This window comes from Mustelus asterias, chromosome 14 (genome assembly GCF_964213995.1).
Source record: "Mustelus asterias chromosome 14, sMusAst1.hap1.1, whole genome shotgun sequence".
Classification (NCBI taxonomy): Eukaryota; Metazoa; Chordata; class Chondrichthyes; order Carcharhiniformes; family Triakidae; genus Mustelus; species Mustelus asterias.
Window position 1 is genome coordinate 106,370,161 of NC_135814.1, and position 12,214 is coordinate 106,382,374.

The window sequence follows — 12,214 nt, forward strand, 5'->3', positions numbered from 1 at the left end:
TGCTTGGTCCTCTGCTCTTTGTGATTTTTATTAATGACTTAGAGGAGGGGGCTGAAGGGTGGATCAGTAAATTTGCTGATGACTCCAAGATTGGTGGAGTAGTGGATGAGGTGGAGGGCTGTTGTAGGCTGCAAAGAGACATAGATAGGATGCAAAGCTGGGCTGAAAAATGGCAAATGGAGTTTAACCCTGATAAATGTGAGGTGATTCATTTTGGTAGGACAAATTTAAATGTGGATTACAGGGTCAAAGGTAGGGTTCTGAAGACTGTGGAGGAACAGAGATCTTGGGGTCCATATCCACAGATCTCTCAAGGTTGCCACTCAAGTGGATAGAGCTGTGAAGAAGGCCTATAGTGTGTTAGCTTTTATTAACAGGGGGTTGGAGTTTAAGAGCCGTGGGGTTATGCTGCAACTGTACAGGACCTTGGTGAGACCACATTTGGAATATTGTGTGCAGTTCTGGTCACCTCACTATAAGAAGGATGTGGAAGCGCTGGAAAGAGTGCAGAGGAGATTTACCAGGATGCTGCCTGGTTTGGAGGGTAGGTCTTATGAGGAAAGGTTGAGGGAGCTAGGGCTGTCCTCTCTGGAGCGGAGGAGGCTGAGGGGAGACTTAATAGAGGTTTATAAAATGATGAAGGGGATAGATAGAGTGAATGTTCAAAGACTATTTCCTCGGGTGGATGGAGCTATTACAAGGGGGCATAACTATAGGGTCCATGGTGGGAGATATAGGAAGGATATCAGAGGTAGGTTCTTTACGCAGAGAGTGGTTGGGGTGTGGAATGGACTGCCTGCAGTGATAGTGGAGTCAGACACTTTAGGAACATTTAAGCGGTTATTGGATAGGCACATGGAGCACACCAGGATGATAGGGAGTGGGATAGTTTGATCTTGGTTTCAGATAAAGCTCGGCACAACATCGTGGGCCGAAGGGCCTGTTCTGTGCTGTACTGTTCTATGTTCTATGTTGTTCTTTGAGTGTGTCAGTGTGTGTGCCAATGAGTGTGTGTGTCAGTGTGTATGAGTGTGTCAGTGTGAGTGCCAGTGTGTGTGTCAATGAGTGTGTGAGTGTGTGTGTCAGTGTGTGTGTCTGTGTGCGTGTGTGTGTGTCAGTGAGACTGTGTGTCAGATTGAGTGTCAGTGTGTGTGTGTGTGTGTCAGTGAGTGTGTCAGTGTGTCAGTGAGTGTGTCAGTGAGTGTGGCAGTGCGTCAGTGAGTGTGTCAGTGAGTGGGTCAATGAGTGTGTCAGTGAGTGCGTCAGCAAGAGTGTCAGTGTGTCAGTGAGTGTGTCAGCGAGTGTGTCAGCGAGTGTGTCAGTGTGCCAGTGAGTGTGTCAGTGAGTGTGTCAGTGTGTCAGTGAGTGTGTCGGTGAGTGGGCCAATGAGTGTGTCAGCGAGTGTGTCGGTGAGTGTGTCAGTGAGTGTGTCAGTGAGTGTGCCAGTGTGTCAGTGAATGTGGCAGTGAGTGTGTCAGTGTGTGTGTCACTGAGTGTGTCAGTGAGTGTGTCAGTGTGTCAGTGAGTGTGTCGGTGAGTGTGTCAGTGAGTGTGTCAGCGAGTGTGTCAGCGAGTGTGTCAGTGACTGTGCCAGTGTGTCAATGAGTGTGGCAGCGTGTCAGTGAGTGTATCAGTTAGTGTGTCAGTGAGTCTGTCAGGGTGTGTGTCAGCGAGTGTGTCTGTATGTCAGTGAGTGTGTCATTGAGTGTGTTGGTGAGTGCGTCAGCGAGTGCGTCTGTATTTCAGTGAGTGCGTCAGTGATTGTGTCAGTGTGTTGGTGAGTGTGTCAGCGTGTCAGTGAGCGAGTCAGCGAGTGTGTCAGCGAGTGTGTCAGGGAGTGTGTCAGTGAGTGTGTTGGTGAGTGTGTCAGTGAGTGTGTCTGTATGTCAGTGAGTGTGTCAGTGAGTGTGTCAGAGTGTCAGTGAGTGTGTCACTGTGGCAGTGTGTCAGTGAGTGTGTCAATGAGTGTGTCAGTGAGTGTGCCAGTGAGTGTGTCAATGTGTCAGTGATTGCAGCAGTGAGTGTGTCAGTGAGTGTATTGGTGAGTGCGTCAGTGTGTCGGTGAGTGTGTCAGCGAGTGTGTCAGGGAGTGTGTCAATGAGTGTGTTGGTGAGTGTGTCAGCGAGTGTGTCTGTATGTCAGTGAGTGTGTCAGCGAGTGTGTGAGTGTGTCAGGGAGTGTGTCAGCGAGTGTGTCAGGGAGTGTGTCAGTGTGTCAATGAGTGTGTCGGTGTGTCACTGAGTGTGTCAGTGAGTGTGTCAGCGTGTGTGTCAGCGTGTCAGTGAATGCGTCAGTGTGTCAGTGAGTGTGTCAGTGATTGTGTCAATGAGTGTGTCAGTGAGTGTGTTGGTGAGTGTGTTAGCGAGTGTGTCAGTGAGTGTGTCAGTTTGTCAGTAAGTGCGCCAGTGTGTCAGTGAGTGTGTCAGTGAGTGTGTCAGCATGTGTGTCAGTGTGTTGGTGAGTGTGTCAGTGAGTGTGTCAGTGAGTGTGTCAGTGTGTCAGTGTGTCAGTGAATGTGTCAGTGAGTGTGTCAGTATGAGTGTCAGTGTGTCGGTGAGTGTGTCAGTGAGTGTGTCAGTGTGTGTGTGTCAGTGTGTGTGTCAATGTGTCGGTGAGTGTGTCAGTGTGTGTGTCAGTGAGGGTATCAGCAAATGTGTCTGTATGTCAGTGAGTGTGTCAGTGAGTGCATCAGTGAGTGTGTCACTGTGTCAGTGTGTCAGCGAGTGTGTCAGTGAGTATGTCAGTGAGTGTGTCAGTGAGTGTGTCAGTGTGTCAGTGTGTAGTGAGTGTTTCACTGTGTCAGTGAGTGTGTCAGTGAGTGTGTCAGTGAATGTGTCAGTGTGTCAGTGAGTGTGTCAGTGAGTGTGTCAGTGAGTGTGTCAGTGTGTCAGTGAGTGTGTCACTGTGTCAGTGTGTCAGTGAGTGTGTCAGTGAGTGTTTCACTGTGTCAGTGAGTGTGTCAGTGAGTGTGTCAGTGAATGTGTCAGTGTGTCAGTGTGTGTCAGTGAGTGTGTCAGTGTGTCAGTGAATGTGTCAGTGAGTGTGTTAGTGAGTGTGTCAGTGAGGGTATCAACGAGTGTATCAGTGTGTCTGTGAGTGTGTCATTGTGTCAGTGTGTCAGAGAGTGTGTCACTGTGTCAGTGAGTGTGTCAATGAGTGTGTCAGTGAGTGTGTCAGTGTGGCAGTGTGTCAGCGAGTGTGTCAGCGAGTGTGTCAGTGAGTGTGCCAGTGAGTGTGTCAATGTGTCAGTGATTGCAGCAGTGAGTGTGTCAGTGAGTGTATTGGTGAGTGCGTCAGTGAGTGTGTCAGTATGTCAGTGATGTGTGTCAGCGAGTGTGTCAGGGAGTGTGTCAGTGAGTGTGTTGGTGAGTGTGTCAGCGGGTGTGTCTGTATGTCAGTGAGTGTGTCAGTGAGTGTGTCAGCGAGTGTGTCTGTGTGTCACTGGGTGTGTCGGTGAGTGTGTCAGTGTGTGTGTCAGCGTGTCAGTGAGTGTGTCAGTGTGTCAGTGAGTGTGGCAGTGATTGCGCCAGTGAGTGTGTCAGTGAGTGTGTTGGTGAGTGTGTTAGCGAGTGTGTCAGTGAGTGCGTCAGTGTGTCAGTGAGTGTGTCAGTGAGTGTGTCAGCGTGTGTGTCAGTGTGTCGGTGAGTGTGCCAGTGAGTGCATCAGTGTGTGTGTCAGTGTGTCGGTGAGTGGGTCAGTGAGTGTGTCAGTGAGTGTGTCAGTGAGTGTGTCAGTGTGTCAGTGTGTCAGTGAATGTGTCAGTGAGTATGTCAGTGTGTGTGTCAGTGTGTCAGTCAGTGTGTCAGTGTGTCAATGAATGTGTCAGTGAGTGTGTCAGTGTGTCGGTGAGTGTGTCAGTGAGTGTGTCAGTGTGTGTGTGTCAGTGAGTGTGTCAGTGAGGGTATCAGTGAATGTGTCTGTATGTCAGTGAGTGTGTCAGTGAGTGTGTCACTGTGTCAGTGTGTCAGTGAGTGTGTCAGTGAGTGTGTCAGTGTGTCAGTGAGTGTGTCAGTGAGTGTGTCACTGTGTCAGTGTGTCAGTGTGTCAGTGAGTGTGTCAGTGGGTGTTTCACTGTGTCAGTGAGTCTGTCAGTGAGTGTGTCAGTGTGTCAGTGAGTGTGTCAGTGTGTCAGTAAATGTGTCAGTGAGTGTGTTAGTGAGTGTGTCAGTGAGGGTATCAACGAGTGTGTCAGTGTGTCAGTGAGTGTGTCACTGTGTCAGTGAGTGTGTCAATGAGTGTGTCAGTGTGTGTGTCAGTGTGTCAGTGAGCGTGTCAGTGAGTGTGTCACTGTGTCAGTGTGTCAGTGAGTGTGTCAGTGTGTGTGTCAATGAGTGTGTCAGTGAGGATATCAGCGAGTGTGTCAGTGTGTCAGTGTGTGTGCCAGTGAGTGTGTCAGCGTGTCAGTGAGTGTGCCAGTGAGTCTGTCAGCGTGCCAGTGAGTGTGTCAGTGAGTTTGTCAATGTGTCAGTGATTGTATCAGTGAGTGTGTCAGTGAGTGTGTTGGTGAGTGTGTCAGTGTGTGTGTCAGTGAGTGTGTCTGTATGCCAGTGATTGTGTCAGTGAGCGTGTCAGTGTGTCAGTGAGTGTGTCAGTGAGTGTGTCAGCGTGTGTGTCAGTGTGTCAGTGAGTGTTTCAGTGAGTGTGTTGGTGAGTTTGTCAGTGAGTGTGTCAGCGAGTGCATCAGTCAGTATGTCAGTGAGTGTGTCAGTGTGTCTGTGAGTGTGTCAGCAAGAGTGTCAGTGAGTGTGTCAGAGTGTCGGTGAGTGTGTCAGTGAGTGTGTCAGTGAGTGTGTCAGCGAGAGTGTCAGTGAGTGTGTCAGCGAATGTGTCAGTGTGAATTTGTCCATGAGTCAGTATGTCAGTGAGTATGTCAGTATGTCAGTCAGTGTGTCAGCGAGTGTGTCGGTACGTTTGTCAGTGTGTCAGCGAGTGTGTCAGTGAGTGTGTCAGTGAGTGTGTCGGTGAGTGTGTCAGCATGTCAGTGAGTGTGTCAGTGAGTTTGCAGCGAGTGTGTCAGTGAGTGTGTCAGTGAGTGTGTGGGTGAGTGTGTCAGTGTGTCAGTGAGTGTGTCAGTGTGCATGTCAGTGAGTGTGTCAGTGAGTGTGTCACTGTGTCAGTGGGTGTGTCAGTGAGTGTGTGAGCGTGTCAGCGAGTGTGTCAGCGTGTGTGTCAGTGTGTCAGTGAGTGTGTCAGTGTGTCCGTGAGTGTGTCAGCAAGTGTGTCAGTGAGCGTGTCAGTGTGTCAGTGAGTGTGTCAATGATGTGTCTGTGTGTGTGTCAGTGAGTGTGTCAGTGAGTGTGTCAGTGAGTGTGTCAGCGAATGTGCCAGTGTGAATTTGTCCATGTGTCAGTGTGTCAGTGAGTGTGTCAGTGAGTGTGTCAGTGTGTCAGTGAGTGTGTCGGTGAGTGTGTCGGTGAGTGTGTCAGTGAGTGTGTCAGTGAGTGTGTCAGCGTGTGTGTCAGTGTGTCAGTGAGTGTATCAGTGAGTGTGTTGGTGAGTTTGTCAGTGAGTGTGTCAGCGAGTGCATCAGTCAGTATGTCAGTGAGTGTGTCAGTGTGTCTGTGAGTGTGTCAGTGAGAGTGTCAGTGAGTGTGTCAGAGTGTCGGTGAGTGTGTCAGTGAGTGTGTCAGTGAGTGTGTCAGCGAGAGTGTCAGTGAGTGTGTCAGCGAATGTGTCAGTGTGAATTTGTCCATGAGTCAGTATGTCAGTGAGTATGTCAGTATGTCAGTCAGTGTGTCAGCGAGTGTGTCGGTACGTTTGTCAGTGTGTCAGCGAGTGTGTCAGTGAGTGTGTCAGTGAGTGTGTCGGTGAGTGTGTCAGCATGTCAGTGAGTGTGTCAGTGAGTTTGCAGCGAGTGTGTCTGTGAGTGTGTCAGTGAGTGTGTGGGTGAGTGTGTCAGTGTGTCAGTGAGTGTGTCAGTGTACATGTCAGTGAGTGTGTCAGTGAGTGTGTCACTGTGTCAGTGGGTGTGTCAGTGAGTGTGTGAGCGTGTCAGCGAGTGTGTCAGCGTGTGTGTCAGTGTGTCAGTGAGTGTGTCAGTGTGTCCGTGAGTGTGTCAGCAAGTGTGTCAGTGAGTGTGTCAGTGTGTCAGTGAGTGTGTCAATGATGTGTCTGTGTGTGTGTCAGTGAGTGTGTCAGTGAGTGTGTCAGCGAATGTGCCAGTGTGAATTTGTCCATGTGTCAGTGTGTCAGTGAGTGTGTCAGTGTGTCAGTGAGTGTGTCGGTGAGTGTGTCGGTGAGTGTGTCAGTGAGTGTGTCAGTGAGTGTGTCGGTGCATGTGTCAGTGAGTGTGTCGGTGCGTATGTCAGTGTGTCAGTATGTGTGTCAGTGAGTGTGTCAGCGGGTGCGTCAGTGAGAGTGTCAGTGAGAGTGTCAGTGAGTGTGTCAGTGTGTCCGTGAGTGTCTCAGTGAGTGTGTCTGCGTGTCAGTGAGCGTGTCAGTGAATGTGTCAGTGAGTGCGTCAGTGTGAATGTGTCAGTGAGTGTTTCAGTGAGTGTGTTGTTGAGTATGTCAGTGAGTCAGCGAGTGCGTCAGTCAGTGTGTCAGTGTGTCAGTGAGTGTGTCAGTGAGTGTGTCAGTGAGTGTGTCGTTGAGTGTGTCAGCGTGTCAGTGAGTGTGTCAGTGTGTTTGTCAGTGAGTGTGTCAGTGTGTCAGTGAGTGTATCAGTGAGTGTGTCAGTGAGTGTGTCAGTGCAACAGGAGTGAGAGGAAGTTCAGGATAATCAGCAAACGCAGAATGAATTTTGGGAAATGTGGAATTATTTTCACACCTACAAACTCTGGAACATTTCCCGCCACAATGTTACCTCGACATCCAAACCAGCCCCGATAACAACTTGCTGACACCTGTCCTAAATACGCCTCTGTCCATTTCCCAATCTCCTCACCATTGGATTTAATATTTGAGATTTATTTTGAACGCACCGTTTACTATCATGTGTTTCTCCTTGAGTTTGTATCTCAGTCACAGCTCCTATCAAGACTGGAAACTCTCTCATTGAACATTCCCCAACATGGGGGACAGTTTAATGATTGCTCCTTCACACAGATACTGGGGGATGAATGGCACCTGAATCTTGTCCAAGTCTTGTTGCATTTGGATACAGACTGCTTCACCCTCTGAGAAGTTTCAATGGTTTTGAACTTCATGCAATCACCAGCAAACATCGCTGAAAGATGTGCTGGTTAGGGTGCATTGGCCGTGCTGAATTCTCCATCATTGTGCCTGGACAGGAGTGTGGCGGCTAGGGGATTTTCACAGTCACTTCATTGCAGTGTTAATGTAAGCCGACTTGTGACACTAATAAATAAACTAAAAAAATATTCTGACCTTGAGTTGGAGGGAGGCTCATTGATGAAGCAGCTGAAGATGGTTGGACCTCGGACACAAACCCTGAGGGACTCCTGCAGAGATGTCCTGGAGCTGAGATGACTGACCTCCAACCATCACAACATCTTCCTTTGTGCCGGGTGTGACTCCAGCCAGTGGAGAGTTTTCCCCCTGGGATTAATGCCATTAATGTCTACCTTAATGCTTTTTAATTCACCCAATACTCCCTCCCTCATAAAGATGACTTGTTTTAAAGGGTTTACGCACCCCTCCAAGACACCATCAATCAACGCGTCCCTCTCCTTTGTGAAAACTGATGCAAAGTACTCATTAAGGATCTCACCCACTTCCTTTGGTTCTAGACAAAATTTCCCTCCTTTGTCCTTGAGTGGACCAACTCTTTCTCAAGATACCCTCTTGTTTCTAATATATATATAAAATGCCTTGGGATTCTCTTTAATCCTGTCTGCCAAGGACATTTTGTGACCCCTTCTTGTCCTCCTAACTCCCTGTTTGAGTTCTTTTCTACTTTCCCTGCATTCTTCAAATGCTTCATCTGTTTTTAGTTGCCTTGACCTCATGTCAGCATCCTTTTTCTTTTTGGCTCGACTTACCATTTCCCTGGTCATCCACGGCTCCTGAATCCTGCCTTTCCTGTCCTTCACAGGCACATGCCTGTCCTGCACTCCGCTCAACTGCTCCTTAAAAAACTCCCACATGCCAAATGTGGATTTACCCTCTCACAGCCTCTCCCAAACAACAGCCTCCAAATCCTGCCTAATCTGGTTGTAGTTAGCCTTCCCCCAATTTAGCACCTTAACCCTTGGACAACACTCACTGACACGCACACCCACACACATACACACACACTGTCATTCACACAGATACACACACTGACACCTACACACCCACACCCACACAAACACACTCATACACACACACACTAACACATCGTGGGTGCGCTCAAGACCAATCGCAACATTGTCATCAAACCAGCAAAGTAAGGGCCATCATCATACTGAACAGAACGGATTACTGCAAAGAAGTGTACCGACGACTGAACAACGAGGAACACTAGAGACAGTTACCCACAGGTCCGACTAAAAATCACACCCGTCAACTCAACAGACTGATCAAGACTTTTGATCCGGACCTTCAGAGCACCCTCCATGCTCTCATCCCACGTACTCCCCGCATTGGAGATCTCTACTGCCTCCCGAAGATACACTAGGCAAACACATCCGGCTGTCCCATCGTATTGGGCAATGGGACCCTGTGTGAGAACCTCTCCGGCTACATCGAGGGCATCCTGAAACCCATTGTACAAAGAACCCCCAGCTTTTGTCGCGACACTATGGACTTCCTACAGAAACTCAACACACATGGAGCAGTTGAACCAGGAGCACTCCTCATCAGAATGGATGTCTCGGCACTCTACACCAGCATCCCCCACGATGATGGCATTGCTGCAACGGCCTCAGTACTCAATGCCGTCAACTGCCAGTTTCCAGATGCAATTTTACAACTCATTCACTTCATCCTGGACCACAATATCTTCACCTTCAACAACCAGTTCTTCATCCAGACACACGGAACAGCCATGGGGACCAAATTCGCACCTCAATATGCCAACATCTTCATGCACAGGTTCGAACAAGACTTCTTCACCGCACAGGACCTTCAACCGATGCTATACACTAGATACATCGATGACATTTTCTTCCTTTGGACTCATGGTGAACAATCACTGAAACAACTATATGATGACATCAACAAGTTCCATCCCACCATCAGACTCACCATAGACTACTCTCCAGAATCGGTTGCATTCTTGGACACACGCATCTCCATTAAGGACGGTCACCTCAGCACTTCACTGTACCGCAAGCCCACGGATAACCTCATGATGCTCCACTTCTCCAGCTTCCACCCTAAACACGTTAAAGAAGCCATCCCCTACGGACAAGCCCTCCGTATACACAGGATCTGCTCAGACGAGGAGGATCGCAACAGACACCTCCAGACGCTGAAAGATGCCCTCATAAGAACAGGCTATGGCGCTCGACTCATCGATCGACAATTCTGATGCGCCACAGTGAAAAACCGCACCGACCTCCTCAGGAGACAAACACGGGTCACGGTGGAAAGAGTACCCTTCGTCGTCCAGTACTTCCCCGGAGCGGAGAAGCTACGACATCTTCTCCGGAGTCTTCAACATGTCATCGATGAAGATGAACCTCTCGCCAAGGCCATCCCACACCCCCACTTCTTGCCTTCAAACAACCGCACAACCTCAAACAGACCATTGTCCGCAGCAAACTACCCAGCCTTCAGGAGAACAGTGACCACGACTCCACACAACCCTGCCACAGCAACCTCTGCAAGACGTGCCGGATCATCAAAACAGGTGCCATCATCTCATGTGGGAACACCATCCACCAGGTACACGGTACCTACTCTTGCGACTCGGCCAATGTTGTCTACCTGATACGCTGCAGGAAAGGCTGTCCCGAGGCATGGTACATTGGGGAAACCATGCAGGCGCTACGGCAACGGATGAATGAACACCGATCGACAATCACCAGACAGGAGTGCTCCCTTCCTGTTGGGGAACACTTCAGCAGTCACGGGCATTCAGCCTCTGATCTTCAGGTAAGCGTTCTCCAAGGCAGCCTTCACGACACACGACAGCGCAGAGTCGCTGAGCAGAAACTGATAGCCAAGTTCCGCACACATGAGCACGGCCTAAACCGGGATCTTGGGTTCATGTCACACTATCTGTAACCCCCACGATTTGCCTGGGCTTGCAAAATCTCACTAACTGTCCTGGCTGGAGACAATACACATCTCTTTAACCTGTGCTTAATGCTCTCTCCACTCACATTGTCTGTACCTTTAAGACTTGGTTACCTGTAAAGACTCGCATTCCAACCATTATCTTGCAATTGAGTCTGTGAAACAAACCCGACACTCACCTGATGAAGGAGCGGCGCTCTGAAAGCTCGTGCTACCAAATAAACCTGTTGAACTTTAACCTGGTGTTGTGAGCCTCAGCCCCGTGACATCCACAGCCCAGTGACACCCACAGCCCAGTGACAGTCTGAGCCCAGTGACAGTCTCAGCCCAGTGACAGTCTGAGCCCAGTGACAGTCTCAGCCCAGTGACAGTCTGAGCCCAGTGACAGTCTCAGCCCAGTGACAGCCACAGCCCAGTGACAGTCTGAGCCCAGTGACAGTCTCAGCCCTGCCTGTGGGTGAGTGAGACCAGCCACCCACTGCCACTTTGCTTTTCCAGCTCCAAGCAATGGTTTGCAATTAAACTGCTCACTCCCATTGCATTGGGCACCAATCAGATGATCAGAGTAAGCTGCCCACACAGGAATCGTGGTCTCGATATTAAAGCCCCCCGAGAGGGGCAGAGGGACGGGTCAGTTCAATACAAAGAACCTGCCCCAAACATACTGTGTGAGAACCCTGCCCTGGAAATGATGCTGGATATTGGGATCCTCACCATCGAGGATTCTTCACCAACAGGTTTACATCCGGCTCCCGCGTTCAGGCTGCATGTTTTCACACTGGATTGTCTGCCTCAGGAAGATTGTCAGTGTGAGGGAGGTGGGAGCTGTTAGATCCACAGGGTTACATCTTCCTCTGGGCTCAGGGGGACAAGAAGTTCCTCCCCTTCCTCAAGGAAGCTATCCACCTCACCTCCTCCAAGCTCTCTCCCTCCAGGCCTATCTGAGGAACCTCAACTCCCGCACCGCGCCCGCCCCTCCCCCCACCCCCCACTTCCCAGATTGCTTTTTCCATCCCCAAGGGAGCCTGTCCCTGTCCACCTGCCACCGACTCCCCCCCACCCCCTTCCTCCCTCACCCCCACCCCAGGCTGTCCATTCGTCCCGCTGTCCGATAGGAATCCCAGAATATGATCACCCGATCCTGCCGTTCATCTTCAATGTTGCTGTCGACTCACTCCTCCCCCTCCCCCTCCTTCCTCTCCCCTTCCTCCCCTCTCCCCTCCCCCACTCTCACCCCTCTCCCCTCCCCCACACTCCCCCTCTCCCCTCCCCCACACTCACCCCTCTCCCCTCTCCCCTCCCCCACACTCACCCCTCTCCCCTCCCCCACACTCACCCCTCTCCCCTCCCCCACACTCACCCCTCTCCCCTCCCCCACACTCTCCCCTCTCCCCTCCCCCACACTCACCCTTCTCCCCTCCCCCACACTCCCCCCTCTCCCCTCCCCCACACTCACCCCTCTCCCCTCCCCCACACTCTCCCCTCTCCCCTCCCCCACACTCACCCCTCTCCCCTCCCCCACACTCTCCCCTCTCCCCTCCCCCACACTCACCCCTCTCCCCTCCCCCACACTCACCCCTCTCCCCTCCCCAACACTCACTCCTCTCCCCTCCCCCACACTCACCCCTCTCCCCTCCCCCACACTCATCCCTCTCCCTCCCCTACACTCACCCCTCTCCGTTCCCCCACACTCACCCCTCTCCCTCCCCCACACTCACCCCTCTCTGTTCCCCCACACTCACCCCTCTCCCCTCCCCCACACTCACCCCTCTCCCCTCCCCGACACTCACCCCTCTCCCCTCCCCCACACTCACCCCTCTCCGTTCCCCCCCAGTCACCACTCTCCGCACTCTCCGCTCCCCCCATTTACCCTTGGACTGTCTCCCCTCCCCCACTCTCTCCCCACCCTGCATCCTCCAATCGCAGTGCGGAGAGTAGATTAAAATTGCAAAGAGACTCGGATCAATGGGGTGAATTTGCCAATCGGACAAATGGATTTCAATTTTGAGGCTTTGGAACTGGACAGGATAAAACAGGGGTCTTTCCAAATGGTGAAAAACCACAAACAGCAAAGGTTCAAAGGGACTTT